Source organism: Papio anubis, chromosome 10 (genome assembly GCF_008728515.1).
Source record: "Papio anubis isolate 15944 chromosome 10, Panubis1.0, whole genome shotgun sequence".
In the NCBI taxonomy this organism is placed as follows: domain Eukaryota; kingdom Metazoa; phylum Chordata; class Mammalia; order Primates; family Cercopithecidae; genus Papio; species Papio anubis.
In genome coordinates this window covers 60,889,981-60,905,769 of record NC_044985.1, presented here as the reverse complement: position 1 = coordinate 60,905,769, position 15,789 = coordinate 60,889,981, and the positions used below count along the sequence as shown (strand labels likewise).

Sequence of the window (15,789 nt, the reverse complement as noted above, 5' to 3'; positions counted from 1 at the left end):
GGAGTTCGAGACCAGCCTGGCCAACATGGTGAAACCCCGTCTTAAAATACAGAATTGGTCCCGTGTGGTAGTGGGTGCCTGTAGTCCCAGCTACTCTGGAGGTGGAGGCTGGAGAATTGCTTGAACCCGGGAAGCGGAGGTTGCAGTGAGCTGAGATCACACCATTGCACTCCTGCCTGGGTGACTCCATCTCAAAAAATAAATAAACTTAAGGTCCAGTTGTGTCTCAGGTACAAAAAGCACTTTTCCGAAAGTCCTTGACCCTGTAGGGCACAGACTTGAAACTTGGCAATGGTCTACACTTGCAGCCCTGATTCTTTGAAATGAGAAAGGGAGTGTATAGGATGGGAGGAGGGAGTGAGGGTCCTAGGGTTAGATGGGTGGCAGACAAACTTTATAATCTGTATCAGACCCTCCCCTTTATATCATGACATACAGAAAATGATCATTTTTGTGCGGCGTACTGGGGTAAAATAGAAAATATTTGGAGGCATCTAAGTGGTGGTAATGTTTTCTTCTAAGTATCTAATTTTGATAAAATACAAAGTATTAGGAATGATATTAAATATTAAATTTGCAAAAAACTTTCAAATTAAAATTTCCCATGTTTTTTAGTGATCAACTCCTGTGAATATATTTTGATATTAGATTTTATGGTTGAAGTGGCTTTATGAAGTTTCTGATCTAGACTTTTTTTTTTCTTGAGACAGTCTCACTCTGTCACCTGGGCTGGAGTGCAGTGGCATGATCTCAGCTCATTGCAACCTACCACTCCTGAGTTCAAACAATTCTTGTGCCTCAGCCACCCAAGTAACTGAGATTACAGACCCATGCTACCATGCCCAGCTAATTTTGTTACAGAGTCTCGCTCTGTTGCCCAGGCTGGAGTGCAGTGGCACGATCTCTGCTCACTGCAACCTCTGCCTCCTGGGTTCAAGCGATTCTCCTGCCTTAGCCTCTCAAGTAGTTAGGACTACAAGCGTGCACCACCATGCCTGGCTAATTTTTGTATTTTTAGTGGAGTCGGGGTTTCACCATGTTGGCTAGGCCGGTCTGGAATTCCTGATTTTAAGTGATCCGCCCGCCTTGGCATCCCAAGGTGCTGGGATTATAGGCGTGAGCCACTGTGCCCAGCTGGAAGAAGGTAACTCATTCTTTTTGTTTGTTTATTTTTTATTTATTTATTTATTTTTGAGACGGAGTCTCGCTCTGTCACCAGGCTGGAGTGCAGTGGCGCAATTTCGGCTCACTGCAACCTCTGCCTCACCAGGTTCAAGTGATTCCCCTACCTCAGCCTCTCAAGTAGCTGGGACTACAGGCACCCGCCACCATGCCTGGCTAATTTTTTGTATTTTTAGTAGAGACGGGGTTTCACCATGTTGGCCAGGATGGTCTCCATCTCTTGACCTCGTGATCCACCCACCTCAGCCTCCCAAAGTGCTGGGATTACAGGCGTGAAGGAAGAAGGTAACTCTTAAAAGGGAGGAATTGTAATAAACTATAAGCTTTGTTATCTGCCGTTATATTCAGAATATACCAAAGCTTTATTTTCTAAAATCTTGATTTTTAAATAAGGAGTTTATGAAGTAAAACACACACAAAAAAATCTTTCTCCACAAAATCCTATTACATAGATTTGACCATGATCAACAACTTATTATATATCCTCTCACATTTTCTTCTTGGCCTAATCAATGCTTATATATATGAAACAAACGTATTTGTTTTATTTTTGCAAATGTATGTCTAACTATCCAGATTGATTTGAAATTTCCTTTCTTTCCCGCTTAACAAAGTTATTTACCAAACTCTTACTATGTGCCAGGCAATGCTAGGTGCTGGAAATTCATCATAGTCACTCACATTATTGAATACTACTGTTTACCTTGTAATGGGCCAAGTACTTTATGTTCCTGGTCTCATTCCCCTAATAAACTTAGGAGAGTAAATTCTCCCTAATCTGGGATGTAGGGAAGTTGAATACATTGACTAAAATTATATAGGCTCTACAACTAAAGTGCTGAATGAGAATGTCATATAATCACTGTATTTACATTTTAATATTCTTGAAGGTAACAACCTTTTCTTTAACAATGTATTCATACATTTGTGTTGTTCACTATGTTTCTTATGTTTCCAGAGACCACTACAGAGATTGGCTCTGTAGTAGGCAATTCACTTATTTGTGGAGTAAGCATTCAACATTAGATGAATGAATGATGGATAACATATTTTGGGTCCCCTTCAATGCCCTGTTGGACCTTGATATGGTTTGGCTCTGTGTTCCCATCCAAATCTCACCTTGAATTGTAATCCCCGTAATCCCCACATGTCAAGGATGGGACCAGGTTGAGGTAATCGAATCATGGGGGGTAGTTTCCCCCATGCTGTTCTCATGATAATTTGTGAGTCTCAGGAGACCTGATGGTTTTAGAAGCATCTGGCATTTCCCCTGCTTGCACTCATTCTCTCTCCTTCCACCCTATGAAGAGGTGCCTTCTGCCTTGATTGTAAGTTTCCTGAGGCCTCCCCTGCCTTGTGGAACTGTGAGCTAATTAAACCTTTTTCTTTGTAAATTGCCCAGTCTTGGGTATTCATAGCAGCATGAGAACGGACTAATACAGACCTACTGCATGATTTGTGGAGACTTGTGCAAAATGAAAATGCAGGGTGCCATGTTCAAAACTTATTAAGAATTTCAAGACATGACATCAAAGTATTAAGCCAAGCCAGGACCCTTATAAGTGCTGGACTCTGTGCAACTGCAAAGGTCATATGCCCGTGAAGTCTGCATAGTGCCCTGTCTAGAGCAGGTACCTGATCTCTTTCCAGAAATTTATTCACTTGCCATCTTGTATTTACTTCCGCTTTCTCATCAGCCACTCATTTCTTAAGTGTTCATAATCTAGTTTCTGCCTCAGGCTGCCACTCATTTCTTAAGTGCTCCTAGTTTCTGCCACAGGCTATAGAAATTGTTTTTCCAAGGTCACAAGCGATTATCTAACTGTCAAATTAATTTCCCTGTTCTTAAATGTTAATCCTCCCTGACCTAGGGATTAACATTACTGCCTGTTCCTCCTTTTTTTCTTTTTCCTTTTTTTTTTTTTTTTTAGACAGAATCTCGCTCTGCTGCTCAGGCTGAAGTGCAGCAGCATGATCTTGGCTCACTGCAACCTCTACCTACTGGATTTAAGCGATTCTCCTGCGTCGACATCCCAAGTAGCTGGGATTACAGGCATGTACCAGCATACCTGGCTAAGTTTTATTTATTTTTATTTTTCATTTTTTGAGTTGGAGTTTTGCTTTCGTTGCCCAGGCTGGATTGCAGTGGCGCGATCTCGGCTCACTACAACCTCTGCCTGCCAGGTTCAAGTGATTCTCCTGCCTCAGCCTCCTGAGTAGCTGGGATTACAGGCGCGTAATCCCACCATGCCCAGCTAATTTTTTGTATTTTTAGTAGAGACAGGGTTTCATCATGTGGGCCAGGTTAGTCTCAAACACCTGACCTCAGGTGATCCACCCGCCTTGGCCTCCCAAAGTGCAGGGATTACAGGTGTGAGCCACCACACCCGGCCCTGTTCCTTCTTTTCGATGTTTTCATTTTTTGTCTTTATTAAGGACATTGATTCTTCCCTTTAGTTCATCATTGCTTCCTTCTGGATCCTTCCCTTTTTCATTTTCTCTCTCCTCTTGTTTCCATAAGGTTTTGTCACACTGAGGTATGGAACTTCCTGAGAAACTTTGTGAAATGCACCCATTGTTCTCCTAGGAGTGACCACTTTCCCTGGGAAAAGTATGAGGTGGTGTAAGTGCGTGAGAACTCTCAGGGAATTTGTACATGCCTAGTGGGAAGCTAAAGAAGAGGTTAGGCCTGATTAGTGTGTTAAGATGACAAGATATATCACTTCCTTCTCCCAACACACACTCACCTCCCCCCCCCCCACCCCCCCCCCCCCCCTCCCCTGATTTAGAGACTGAGGAGGTAATTTGATACAAGAAGTATTGAGGAGTCATTCACAGGGACTATGTTCTCTTTCAGACAAATCCCAATTTGGAAGTCTGAAAAGGCTGAAATCTTTTTGGTAGGTGCTTTACAAAAGACTTTCACATAAAACTTTGATTAAATAAATTAGTTACACTTTTACTAACTTGTCTTCTGTTATAAGAGTGTTGGCCATGACCTTTACAATGGGTAAGGAAAGGTGTCACACCTCCACTTTTTTCCCCATAAAATTGACCTTTTGAAGAGATCAGGACAAATTAATTTGTAGGATGCTTTACATTTTGGGTTTATTTGATTGTTTTCTCCAGGTGCGATTTAACTTGATTCTCTATCTCCTTCATTTCCTATAAATTGGAAGGTTAAATTCAAACTCTTATTAACTTCAAATTAATCAGGTTGAGCAAGAATATATCAGAGGTGATGATGTGTACTTTAGATTGTTGTGTCACATCAGGCGATACACAATATCAGATTGTCCCGCTATTTGTGATGTTAAATGTCATCAAAGTGGTAAAGCCCTCCTTTGTAATTAGAAGGTCATCTGTGAGGTGGTACTTTAGTCCCATGCAAATATCGGACCCCAAAACAACCTTTCCCATTATGTGTTAGCATTCTTGATCACCCTTGACTGAATTATTTCATTAGGGATGACAGAATGATGACTTTTCTAATTATATCATTTCTTCTACATTTATTAGCTAGCATTTATAAATACACACACACACACACGCACACACACAACGTTTCTTCAGCTGGGAATGAACTACAATTCCTCCTTAAAAGATAGGGTAGGTGCTTTAATTACCAATTTTCAGAATAAGAAGTTAGTATAACAGTCACCTTCAAAGGTGGCAAATTATCTTTTTTCTCTCTGAGTATCACTATAGATTCATGGGTTTTTACTTATTCACTGTTTTATAATCAATTGCAGTCATTACTCCTTTTGATATTTAAATTGCCCCAAATTTGGCCTCTGTGTCCTTTTGAATTCTCTCTCAGGTGCATTTGAATTTTATTAATCAAAACAAACTCTATATGGTGGAATTTAGGCAACATTTGGAAGAGATTTGGGGAAGAGGAAAGGGAGAGAGTGGCTTCTAAATAGGTAGGGTATCACTGCCAGCAAGATTGTCCTTGGAGTCAGCCAGTGTAAGCACATCTCGACCTGGGAGTCTTTTCTTCCTTCACATTTAAGCCCCAGATTTACAAAAAAGCTGCATCGTTTTCCATAATTAATTGGCAATGGGAGACCAAAATTGCTGTATGAATGTTTGGCTCATTTGTAAATTAAGAACTGCCTGCTTACCTATGTAGGAATGGTGAAGATAACTATAACCCAAATGTAATTCATTAAAGGGAAATACTCATCAGTAGCAATATCGGATATTAAATGAGGAAAATATGTTAGTATGTAGTGACATGAGACTTCTGACTGAGATGTGTGAGAGAAAACAGATCCACGGGACCTTCCACACACACAAACTTAGCTGTTCTGTGCCTTGTTCCTTCGTGTCCTGCTGAGTTCACATTAACAAATGAATCCCAGGCCAGGCACAGTGGCTCATGCTTGTAATTCCAGCACTTTGGGAGGTCGAGGCAGGCAGATCACAAGGTGAGGAGATCGAGACCATCCTGGCTAACACGGTAAAACCCCGTCTGTACTAAAAACTACAAAAAATTAGCCGGGCGCGGTGGCGGTTGTCTGTAGCCCCAGCTACTCAGGAGGCTGAGGCAGGAGAATGGCGTGAACCCGGGAGGTGGAGCTTGCAGTGAGCCGAGATCACACCACTGCACTGCAGCCTGGGCGACAGAGTGAGACTCTGTCTCAAAAAAAAACACACAAACAAAAACAAATGAAGCCCAGAGCTTTGGGTTATCTTAGCTCTCCCTGGGAGATCTATGTCTTAAGAAAATTTCTTGTGACAATAATACCTTAACCCAAAGCAAACATTTTCAAATGGTGGGAATAAGAGTCAGTGAAGCAAGTCAGTGGAAGAATTTGATTTTAGACAGAAACTCTTTCAACAAGTCACACCATAATAGCTCCTTCCAATTCTGCTATACTGATCTCTGGCCCAGGCTACAATCTTAACAGCTATATGGCTGTAAACAAGGTAGAACGTGGAGATTAAATTACCTGAATGACAGGAAATCTCCTTTCTGGTGGAAGCAAGGACAAATGCTTTCATATTGCTGTGAGTATAGTAATGCTCAAGAGATATTTAATGTGCAAAATTTAAATAACACTCTGGGCTGGGCGCAGTGGCTCATACCTGTAATCGCAGCATTTTGGGAGGCCGAGGTGAGAGGATCACCTGAGGTCAGGAGTTGGAGACCAGCCTGGCCAACAGAGTGAAACCCCATCTCTACTAAAAACACAAAAATTAGCTGGGTGTGATGGCATGCATCTATAGTCCCAGCTACTTGGGAGGCTGAGGCAGGAGAATTGCTTGAACCTGGAAGGCGGAGGTTACAGTGAGCCGAGATTGTGCCACCTCACTCCAGCCTGGGTGACACAGCGAGACTCTATCTCATAATAATAATAATAAAATAACACTCTGTAAAGGCTTAAAGAATGCAAGACATTTAAGGTTGCCTATGTTTTCAGTAACCTCTCAACCCCGTTTCATTCTGTTTACTTAAATTCCCATTTAGATTTTAGAATACTTTTGCTTTATTTGCTGATTTTAATTTCTTTGTATTTTCCTTTCTTCTGGTTCATCTGGTCCTCTTGCTATTACTGACTTAATTAATTTCTTGGGCTCTGGCATCATTTTTCTTCCCACCAACAACTTTTTAAATATATACTTCAGTTTTTGTAATCAATAAACTTTTGGTTTTCTTTACTAAGTAAATATGAAGGGGACACTGCTAAACCCGTATCTTATACAAAATTATACACAATCTTAGATGGCAAATAATTTGAAAATTAATCAAGGATCTAGATTTGCCAAGCTTAAGTGTGATTCAGGTATTCCTCCTCCCCTGGATTAATCTAAGCAGAGTCCTTCCCTAGCTGAGATTCTTTTTGTTACTGTTGTTTACCTTAAAGCTCTGCTCAAGTAAACGGTATCTCTCTCTCTGTACAAGGAATCTGGGTATGAGCTGCTAAGGAGTTACTTCTGCCCCCACATCATTAAATGGAAAAAAACGTATACCAAGTAAAGTGCTATTTTATTTATTTATTATTTTTTATTTATTTGAGACAGAGTTTCGCTCTTGTCTCTCAGGCTGGAGTGCAGTGGCACCATCTCGGCTCACTGCAACCTCCGCCTCCTGGGTTCAAGTGATTCTCCTGCCTCAGCCTCCCGAGTAGCTACGATTACAGGCGCCCATCACCACGCCCAGCTAATTTTTTGTGTTTTTAGTACAGATGGGGTTTCACTGTGTTAGCCAGGATGGTCTCAAACTCCTGACCTCAGGTTATCCGCCCGCCTCAGGCTCCCAAAGTGCTGGGATTACAGGTGTGAGTCACTGCGCCCGACTATTTTTTATTTTTTTGAGACGGGGTCTCACTCTGTCGCCCAGGCTGCAGTGTAGTGGCATGCTCTTGGCTTACTGCAAACTCTGCCTCCCAGGTTCAAGTGCTTCTCGTGCCTCAGCCTCCCAAGTAACTGGGATTACAGGCGCCCACCACTACACCCAGCTAATTTTTGCCTTTTTAGTAGAGAACTGGGTTTCACCATGTTGGCCAGGGTGGTCCCGACCTCCTGGCCTCAAGTGATCCTCCTGCCTTGGCCTCCCAAAGTGCTGAGATTACAGGATTGAGCCACTGCCCCCGGTCTCCAAGTAAAGTGCTTTTATTTGTAATTATTCAGCTAAGCAAACAAATATGCTGGTTACATATTAGACACATTCTGCAGCCTCCAAAAGCTTTCATAAAAATTAGAATAAGAAGTCGGTATAGAAATAGAGATGATTGAAAGGTTTTGGGGTAGGCATCTTTTCCTGTATTCTTTTAACATACTTTTTTTCTAGCTTTTATTTATTTTGTGGTAAAAATATGTATTATTAAGTGTGCCATTTTCAGTATTTTAGAATTACAATTAAGTGTCATTAATTGTAGTCACAATATTGTGTGACTATCACTACTCTCTATTTCTAAAACCTTTCCATCACTACAAACAGAAACTCTGTACCCACTAAGTAATAATTCTCCATTCTTTTTCTCCCAGCCCTAGTAACCTCTATTCTGCTTTCTGTTTCTATAAATTTGTCAGCCGTTTTAAAAAGATGAGCTTTGGCAGCTGTGTGGATGGGAAATGGCCTAAGGCAGGGTCCCCAACCCCTATGCCACAAACCAGTATTGGTCCATGGCATGTTAGGAACCAAGCTGCACAGCAGGAGGTTCATCTGTATTTGACTGAATTATTATTTCTGAGAGCGAGAGTGGAGCTTCATCTATATTTACAGCTGCTCCCCATTGCGTGCATTACCGCTGGAGCTCCGCCTCCTGTCAGATCAGCAGCAGCAGAAGTGGCGGCAGATTCTCACAGGAGCCTGAACCTTACTGTGAACTGCACATGCAAGGGACCTAGGTTGCATGCTCCTTATGAGAATCTAATGCCTGATGATCTGTCACTGTCTCCCATCATTCCCATATGGTATGATCTAGTTGTAGGAAAACAAGCTCAGGGCTCCCACTGATTCTACATTAAGGTGATTTATGTAATTATTTCATTGTATAGTACAATATAATAATAGAAATAAGGTGCACAATAAATGTAGTGTGCTTGAATCATCCTGATAACCATCTCCCCACCCACCGTCCCAGTCCATGGAAAGATTGTCTTATGATGAAACCCATCCCTGGTGCCAAAATGATTGGGGACTGTTGGCCTAAGGAATGCAAAGGAATGAAACTTAGCTCTTTTCCTTCAGGTAATTGTAACAACATAATGTTTTGAAAACTATTCTTGTTAGTTTCTTTTTTGCTTTTCTCAGAACCCAATCTTTGCTCTAGTTGGCAGAGATGATGATCAGGCTGGCAGAACTGGGATATGGAAAGGGTACAAAAAGAAAATGCTACATGGTATTCAACTTTTGAAAACAAAATAGTATTATGCATGTCAGTAGCCTTGCAAGCAAGCTGAGTTTTCCTTTTTTTCTTTTCTTTTTTTTTTTTTCTTTTGAGGTCTCACCATGTTACCCAGGCTGCAGCCCAGTGGCCCAATCATAGCTCACTGCAGCCTTGACCTCCTGTGGTCAAGCTATTCTCCCACCTCAGCCTCCTAAGTAACTGGGACTACAGATGCGCACCACCATACCCAGCTAATTTTTAAAAATTATTATTTGCAGATATGAGGTCTCACTATATTGCCCAGGCTGATCTTGGATTCCTGGACTCAAGCAATCCTCTCTCTTCAGCCTCCCAAAGTGCTGGAATTATAGGCATGAGCCACCTCACCTGGCCACAAGCTGAGTTTTTATCTTAAGAGATGGTTTTTCTAAATTCCTTTTCCCCCTTTAATATATCACTTGCTGAATCAGGAGAGACCAACTCAAAGTTTCATGTTATTGAAAGGATATTCTTCTGTTTATGTTAGCAAAGCCACAAGTCTTGCTAATCAATGGTAGAAAGAGGCCTGACATGGTGGCTCACACCTGGAATCTAAGCATAATAATTTATGTAATTATTTCATTATATATTAGGGAGGCCAAGGCAGGAGGATCACTTGAGCCCAGGAATTCGAGACCAGCCTGGGCAACATGATGAAATTCAATCTCTACAAAAACTACAATCACAGCTCACTGCAGCCTTGACCTCCTGGGGTCAAACGATTCTCCCACCATCTGGAACTACAGATGTGGGTGGTGCATGCCTGTAGTCCCAGCTACTCCAGAGGCTGAGGTGGGAGGATCCCTTGAGCCCAGGAGATCAAGGTTGCAGCAAGCCGTTATGGCACCACTGCACCCCAGCCTGGGTGACAAAGCAAGACCCTGCCACACACACACACACACACACACACTAGAGGGCAAATAGGTTGAGTTTGCCTGCAAGTAACAGAAATAACTGCAGATAATAGTAGCCTCAAGGTAAGAGTTTGTTTCTTTGCCATATTCCGGAATTCATTAAAATAACTGAGGTCGGCTGGGCACGTTAAATTTGCCTGCCAGTAACAAAAATACTACAGGATAATAGTAGCCTCAAGGTACAAGTTTGTTTCTCTGCCATATTCCAGAATTCATTAAAATAACTGAAGTTGACCAGGTGCAGTGGCTCACGCCTGTAATCCTGGCACTTTGGGATGCTGAGGCGGGTGGATAACCTGAGATCAGGAGTTTGAGACTAGCCTGGCCAACATGGTGAAACCCTGTCTCTGCTAAAAATACAAAAATTAGCCAGGTGTGGCACATGCGTGTAATCCCAGCTACCAGGGACGCTGAGGCAGGAGAATTGCTGGAACCCGGGAGGCAGTGGCTGCAATGAGCCGAGATCGTGCCACTGCACTCCAGCCTGGGTGACACAGCGAGACTCCATTTCAAAAATAATAATAATAACAAAATAAAATAACTGAAGTCTACCAGGTTGTCAGACCAAGTCTGTTATGGCATTCCATCGTGTTGGGGACTTAGGTTCCTTCTATCTTGCTATCTGCTGTGCCTCACAGAAGAGATAAAATCTACATTCCAGCCAGCAGGAAGACACACGGAGAAAGAAGAGCGTATCACCTTTCTTTAAGCATACTTCCCGTAAATATACAATGTGTGGTAGAGAAGAAGAGATTTCTTCTTTTTTTTGAGACAGGGTCTTGCTGTATCACCCAGGCTGGAGTGCAGTCGTGCAACCTTGGCTCAGTGCAACCTCCGTCTTCTGGGTTCAAGCAATTCTCCTGCCTCAACCTCCCGATTAGCTGGTACTACAGGCAGGCACACCATGCCAGGCTAATTTTTTTTGAATTTTTAGTAGACACGGGGTTTCACCATGTTGACCAGGCTGGTCTTGAACTCCTGACCTAAAGTGATCCTCCTGCCTTGGCTTCCCAAAGTGCTGGAATTACAACTGTAAGCCACCGTGCCGGGCTGGGGAGAAGAGATTTCTTTCCTAACTCATTACTAGGTTCATGGCTGAGGCTTCTATAATAACAAATAAGAAAAACATACAAATTTATTCAGTAAGACTTTTATGTGACATAGGAGCCTTCCTAAGGAAATGAAGACCAAAGAAACAGGTAAGCTTGTGTGGTTTTTTTTATGCTTAGGTTTGACGAAGAAGTGGACAATTTTAGAGAAGTATGATTGAACAGAGAGGGTAGGATATGATGATGATGACCTTATGGGAATTTGAAAGGCCTGTTTGTTCAGGTTCAGTATGTTCCCTTTCCTTCAGGTATAGGAGGAGTACCTCTCAAATGGGGGTCTTATAACCTGCTTCAGGGGAGACAGGTCAGGGAAAATGAGAGTGACTTCCTGCTTCCGCTGTTTTCTCAAATGTCAGGGTGCCATATTTCAGGGTAGCATATCCTGAACCCCATCAGTATGTTTACATCCCATTGGGTAAAACTTAGTTATATGGCCATAACTAACTGCAAGGCAGCCAGACAGTAGGTGCTCTATCATTATGGAAGAAGGGGCATACAGATACTAAAGAGTAACTAGCACTTTTTCCACAGAAGGGGAGGTAGTTTAAAGAATGAGACTGCAAGATGGCACTACGGAGTGGAGGGCTACAATGGAGGCTTCTGAACAGGTTAAAGGCAATCATCGTGAGGGCAGTGAGTATCAAGAGTAGGTTAGGGGTCAGGCACAGTGGCTCATGCCTATAATCCTAGCACTTTGGGAGACTGAGGCAGGGGGATAATCTGAGGTCAGGAGTTTGAGACCAGCCTGGCCAACATGGTGAAACCCCGTCTCTACTAAAAATACAAAAATTAGCCAGGAGTGGTGGTGCATGCCTATAATCCCAGCTACCCGGGAGGCTGAGGCAGGATAATCGCTGGAACCCGAGAGGCCAAGGCTGCAGTGAGCCGAGATTGTGCCACTGCACTCTAGCCTGGGTAACAGAGTGAGACTCTATCACGAAAAAAAAAAAAAAAAAAAAAAAGCAGGTTAGGCTCTGAGTACATCAAGAGGCTGGGAAATGGGTTTTGCTGGCTAAGAAAGTAACAAAGAAAATTTCTCTTTTCTGTAACTGTGGCTAAGACTGGTCCTGTCCTGCCTTTGCCATAAACTATGTGGGAAATGACTTTCCTTCAGAAAATGAGTCCCTAAAGAGAAGGGAGCCTGATGACCATCTCTCTCTATGTTGCCTTGAAGAGCCAGGAAGTAGGAATAAGGGGAGTCAAGCAAGGCCTTAAGCAGACTCTAATACTCAAGGTGGCCCTGTTGCCTTTGGAAGAACGTGGCTCTGGTGAGTAGTAGCAGGCAGAGGTATATAATCTGGGATATGTGCGGCTCTGATGCCTTCCATTTTAGAAAGGACTCTGCTTCCCTCTGGCCTTTAATTTATGCCACATAGGCACAGGGGCTACATAACATAGTGGTTTACAGCAAGGATTTGGGAACCAGACTGGCCAGATTTGAACTCCAGCACTATTCCTTGATATCTCTGAAACTTGGAACAAGTAACTTAGTTACTATGCATGAAAAGAGATAATAATACTAGTACTTTCCTCATACTACAAGACTGCAAGATGTAATCAAGACCAGAAATATATAAGCACTGTAAAAACAATGTAAAACCAAATGAAAAATTTTCACTTGTATCTTCCAAAAATAAAAAAAAATAGCTATTTGGGATTCTTATCTACTTTGTCCCTATAGTCTTATATATTGTTTCTCTTATGTCAGATTTCTAACTGGTGGTTCTATTTTGTTTTTTTTAACGAAGTTTTAATAAGGTTTTTTTTTTTTTTTTTTGGCAGAGCTAGCTGAGGTTTTATTTTGGACCCCCCCAAAAAAGCAATTGAATTGTTTTGTAGCTGGAGGCATGGAGTAAAGGGGGTGCCCAGGCAGTAAACTCCTCCCGTGGGTGGGCTGAGGGTTAGGGCTAGCCTCAGGTGGGTCACCTGTTTCCTGTGCTCCCCTGCACAGTGGCCTCCCTCCTGGGCTCTGGGGCAGCTGCAGGCGGGGCAGGCTGGGAGGGACTGCTGCAGCTGTTCAATGGGCAGGACGTCAGAGGACTCGGACACCAGCTTCCCATTGCGGTTCTTTATCTTTTTCACAACCACGGCCCTGGTGGAGCTGGTGTGGCTGAAGGAGCTGGAGCCCACACCGGAGCCAAAGCTGGAGCCCAGGCCATAGCTGAGGCCGGGGCTTGTGAGGCCCCCATAGGCCAAGCTCAGACCACCTGCATAGCTGCTGATGGTCTTCGTATGGTTACTCATGTTCTGCATCCCAGACTCCAGCCAGCTCTCCTCGCCCTCCAGCAGCTTCCTGTAGGTGGCGATCTCCATGTCTAGGGCCAGCTTGATGTTCATCAGCTCCTGGTACTCATGCAACTGCTGCACATGTCCTGCTTGGCCCGCTGCAGGGCAGCCTACAGCTCGGACAGCTTGGTGTTGGCATCCTTAATGGCCAACTCCCCACACTGCTCGGCATCTCAGTGGCGGCCTCCAGGGAAGCCCTCTGGCCTTTGAGACCCTCAATCTCAGCCTGGAGCTGGCTGATGTTTGGGTTCATCTGAGAAATCTCAGTCTTTGTATGCCGCAGGTCATCCCTGTGCTTCCCAGCCAGCATCTGCAGCTCCTCATACTTGATCTGGTACATGCTCTTGGCCTCAGCCTGGCTGTGGTTGGCAATCTCCTTGTACTGTGCCTTGACCTCAGCGATGATGCTGTCCATGTCCAGGGAGCGGCTGCTGTCCATGGACAGCACCACAGACGTGTCTGAGATCTGGGACTGCAGCTCCTGATCTCTTTATACAGCTGCCTGAGGAAGTCGATTTCGTCAGTCAGCCCTTCCAGGTGAGACTCCAGCTCTACCTTGTTCATGTAAGCTTTATCCACATTCTTCTTGAGAACAAATTCATTCTCCATCTCTGAGTGCTTATTGATCTCATCCTTATACTTAAAGTCCTCCGCCAGGTCTTGCATGTTGCCAAGCTCTGCCTCCAGCTTCAGCTTCTTCTGACCCAGAGTGTCTATGCCGCCTAAGGTTGTTGGTGTAACTCTCAAACATGTTGTCCGTGTTGCTCCGAGCCATCTTCTGTTGCTGCAGGAGGCTCCACTTGGTCTCCGGCATCTTGTTCTGCTGCTCCAGGAACCATACCTTGTCTATGAAGGAGGCGAACTTGTTGTTGAGAGTCTTGATCTGCTCCTTCTCTTGGGTGCACAAGGCCTGGATGTTGGGGTCCACCTCCAGGTTAAGGGGGCTCAGCAGGCTCTGGTTGACTGTGACGGTGGTGATGCCTCCCACGCTGCTGGCCCCACCATAGCCTCTACCCAGGCCACCCCAGAAGCTGCTGTTGCCCACTCAGGAGAAGCCTGAGGAGCTGATGCGGGCACCGGACCCACTAGCGTAGGAATGGCTGCTGAAGGCCCGGGGACCAGAGGTAGACACCTTGTAGGACTTCTGGGTCATCCTGATGGACATGGTGGAGGCAGGAGTAGAAGTAGGCAGACAACCAGGTGGAGATTCCAGAAGAAGTGGAGAAGCTACTTCTTATTAATAAGGTTCTTATAAGTATTAAATTAATTACAACACAATACATAGTAAAAAATCAAAGTTAGCCATTATATATTAATATTATATTAGGGCCCATAGAACAAAATAGAGAAAATGGCTGAAAAAATGAAACTATAAGGAGTCTACTTAGGTTCAGAAAATAGATAGATGGTGATGACCTATAATCCTTTTAGAAGTTAATAGATGAATAAATATAGGTGGTTTTCAGTTGTGTTATCAGTTCATACAATGGAAATAACCTTAAATCTATAGGAAATGACAGACACAAATGGGGTAAAGACTGAGTTAATGAATTATTTTTACAGTTGAGCAGTATTAAATCCAAAAATGTTACTCTGTTGCTTATATAACAGATCTATGCTTTTGGTTAGTCCCTTGCAGCAATTATGAAAATCACAAAACTCCAAGTAAAAAGCAAAGTTCAATTCAGATTTTCTTGGGAGTAAATATATGTGACCAAAACAGTACCATTATATCAAAGAGAAACAATATAAAGGGTTGTTGGGGCAGAACAGATAAAACTCTTAAGTGTCTTTTTGTTTTCCTTTTTTTTTTTTTTTTGAGATGGAGTATCCCTCTGTAGCCCAGGCTGGAGTGCAGTGGTGCAATTTCAGCTCACTACAACCTCCACCTCCTGGATTCAAGTGATTCTCTTGCCTCAGCCTCCCAAGTAGCAGAGATTACAGGCACCTGCCGCCACGCTGGATATATATATATACATTTTTTTTGAGACGGAGTCTTGCTCTGCCGCACAGGCTGGAGTGCAGTGGTGTAATCTCAGCTCACTGCACCCTCCACCTCCTAGGTTCAAGTGATTCTCCTGTCTCAGCCTCCTGAGTAGCTGGGATTACAGGCACACGCTACCATGCCCAGCTAATTTTTATATTTTTAGTAGAGATGGTGTTTTACCATGTTGGCCAGGCTCGTCTCAAACTCCTGACCTCAGGTGTTCTGCCCGCCTCGGCCTCCTGAAGTGCTGGGATTACAGGTGTAAGCCACTGTGCCCAGCCTTTTTTTGTATTTTTAGTAGAGATGGGGTTTCACCATGTTGGCCAGGCTGGTCTCGAACTCCTGACCTCCAGTGATCTGCCTGCCCCAGCCTCCCAAAGTGCTGGGATTACAGGTGTGAGCCACCGTACCCAGCTTGTTTTCCTTTTTGA

At 43.6% G+C, this 15,789-nt stretch overlaps 1 pseudogene; it reads right to left on the bottom strand.

Moving 5' to 3' along the window:
- Positions 1-3,635: 3,635 nt before the first annotated feature.
- On the bottom strand, positions 3,636-15,000 carry LOC108581487 (annotated as a pseudogene).
- Positions 15,001-15,789: the final 789 nt, after the last annotated feature.